The 3,020-nt window shown below is 50.9% G+C and overlaps 1 pseudogene; it reads left to right on the forward strand.

The window, feature by feature from the left end:
• Positions 1–1,324: 1,324 nt before the first annotated feature.
• LOC115896208 lies at positions 1,325–2,241 on the forward strand (annotated as a pseudogene).
• The last annotated feature ends 779 nt before the right edge of the window (positions 2,242–3,020 follow it).

Genomic DNA, 3,020 nt, shown 5'->3' on the forward strand with positions numbered 1-3,020 from the left:
TAGTCCCAGCTACTCGAGAGGCTGGGCAGGAGAAAGGCGTGAACCCGGGAGGCGGAGCTTGCAGTGAGCTGAGATCCGGCCACAGCACTCCAGCCTGGGTGACAGAGCGAGACTCCGTCTCAAACACACACACACACACACAGACACACACACACACACACACACAAAACTAGCCAGGCGAGATGGCGGGCGCCTGTAGTCCCAGCTACTCGGGAGGCTGAGGCAGGAGAATGACGTGAACCCGGAAGGCGGAGCTTGCAGTGAGCTGAGATCCGGCCACAGCACTCCAGCCTGGGCGACAGAGCGACACTCCCGTCTCAAAAAAAAAAAAGAAAAAGAAAAAGAAGAAGAAGAAAAAAAAGAGAACTGGTGCACGGGCAGCAGGTGACTGGACACCCCAGAGCAGGCCCGCCCCCCAGCAGCGTGGATCCTGAGGCCAGACACCCAGGTGGTAAAGTCAGACAATCAGCCCGCCAGGAGCAGCTCAGTTTCATCCGTGTGGGTACAGTGTGCCCAGCGCCAGGGCCCAGGATCTAGAGAGATGTCCAAGAGGAGCCAGGTAGGCTGTGCACTTGGCGACCCTGATTCCATCTAAGGGAAGCTCCACCATCCCGCGTCAGTGCCAGATCTGCAGCTCCAAACCGCCCGTGGGGCTCTGGCAGCGGTGAGGGCGGGTGGGGAAAGCAGCAACCCCTGACTCTCCATGCCTTTTCCAGTACCGGACACTAGCCACACAGACTCTAGGGCCAGAGCCTCAGCGTGAAGCCAGGCCATCCGCGAAGACACTCCGGTGGCTGCGGAGTGCCCTTGCCAGCACCCGATCTCCCTTCCCAGGAGAAGCGGGGCAGGCGGCAAGGCCATACTAATCCTCCTTCTCAGGCCCGGCTGGCTGCGCGCCTAGGATCCTGGGGCCGCCCGGGAGAGCCCAGGAGAACCCGCGAGCCCAGTGGCGCCAGCCTGGAGCTGCAGCCCCACCTGTCCGCGAGCGCAGCCAGGGAGCGGCTTCCGGGAGCCGGGCGACAACGGCGGTGCAGGCGCGCGCCCAACGGCTTTACCAGGCTCACTCGGTCTGAGAGGTCGGAGGCTGCGAGTGTCGCTGCTGAAGGCTGTGGTGGACCGGGCTGGATCTGGAATTTTGGAATACCTTATAGATTTGGGATCGGAGACTGGGGTTTGGATCGCGGATTTGGGGTTGGATCGGGACTTGGGGTTGGATTTGGGGCTGGGTCGGCAGGGACGGATCGGGGGTGGTGAAAAGGTGACAGGGAGCTGCCCCTACTCAAGATCCGGTCGGTGGTTGGGGGTCTGAGAAGAAGTCACTACCATGAAGTTGTTCGGCTTCGGGAGCCGCAGGGGCCAGAAGGTCCTGGGCTCCACAGACCACGTCTACACAGGTTCAGGGTACCGAATCCGGGACTCCGAACTGCAGAAGATCCACAGGGCGGCTGTCAAGGGCGACGCCGCGAAAGTGGAGGGCTGCCTGGTGCGCAGGAGCTGAGACCTGGATGCCTTGGACAAACAGCACAGGTAGCGGGGGGCGCTCAGTCCGGGGTGGGAGGGTGTCCCCAGGCCCGGCTTCCCCGCAGCCCCTGGGACGGGGCCTTGGAGGGCGCCGGGCACCCTCCCAGCGGCGAAGCCAAATGGACCCTCAGCTGTTTTCCATCCCTCATAATTCCCTGGCTGGAGCAGTTGGAGAATTTGAGTGATTTAACTCACAAATCACTGTTGTGTGTGTTTTGAGATGTTGCCCTACAGTTTCCTAAAAAGTCTTCTTGCTCTTGTAGAACTGCTCTACATTTGGCCTGTGCCAGTGGCCATGCGAAAGTGGTAACTCTCCTGATTAACAGAAAGTGCCAGATTGATATCTGTGACAAAGAAAACAGGACAGCTTTGATACAGGTATATTAGAGCCAACTCTTTTAGCCTGACATGGATTTGATTTACATATATAGAATTAAAATGAATTGATCTCATTTAAATGTAACTAGTTGGTGAAACCTGTGGAATGTGTATTTTGAATTCTTAGAATTTACAATCTGTTTCTTGGTCTAATACGGACAGGCTGTCCATTGCCAGGAAGAGGCTTGTGCCGTTATTTTGCTGGAACATGGTGCCAATCCAAACCTTAAGGATATCTACGGCAACACTGCTCTCCATTATGCTGTGTACAAGGAGAGCACCTCACTGGCAGAAAAACTGCTTTCCCATGGTGCAAATATTGAAGCACTGGACAAGGTATAGATCAATCAACTTTCTTTCCAAAATATTTGTTTTAACATTGACATAGGTAAGGGTCAATTTTTTTTATATTTGGACGCTCAACCATTACCTGAATGCAAATGTAAATTATTTTCAAATAACTTAATTGTGTAAGATTTTGTTTTAAATATTGATACTTTCAAAGAAGCATTCAAGGGCACAGCTTTATAAAATGCACTTTGGAAAATATCTGTGAATTTGTTAAAGATAAAACCTTTTCAACTTATTTTCTATGCAGGGTTATTCTTTTTTTCTTTTTTTCTTAATTAGTGTAAAACAACACAGGAAAGGAAATGTGCCCTGGAAATAGGCTTTATTTTAAAACTCAAACAAAACTAAAGCAACTTACAATAAATGGACATGTTGCTGCTGCTGCTAATTTTCTGAAAAACTGACGTATCATTTCTCAGGGAAAAATGGGAAGGGAAAAGGAGAGCAATCAGAAATACACAGGTCACTTGGAAATTAGGTAATGAAGGAAAATGCGAGGAAGAGTTTTTGTTGTTGTTGTTGTTGTTTTTAGTTTGTTGTTCTTCCAGTTTATGTGTTGAGACAAGGTGCTCTTTAGCTTTGGGTCTAATAATTTTTGGTTTGAAAAAGAGAGTGAGTGAGTTGAAACTTGCCTAGAGATTAATTTTAGGAGGACTCTGAGGAAACCAGATTGGCAGTGAATATGTGGTGATGAAGTGAGAAAAACTTCAGCAGAAGCTGGAACAAATTATTAACTGACTTATTGCCCATCCTGGCAGAAACTGCCACTT

Source organism: Rhinopithecus roxellana, unplaced genomic scaffold, assembly GCF_007565055.1.
Source record: "Rhinopithecus roxellana isolate Shanxi Qingling unplaced genomic scaffold, ASM756505v1 contig6035, whole genome shotgun sequence".
In the NCBI taxonomy this organism is placed as follows: Eukaryota; Metazoa; Chordata; class Mammalia; order Primates; family Cercopithecidae; genus Rhinopithecus; species Rhinopithecus roxellana.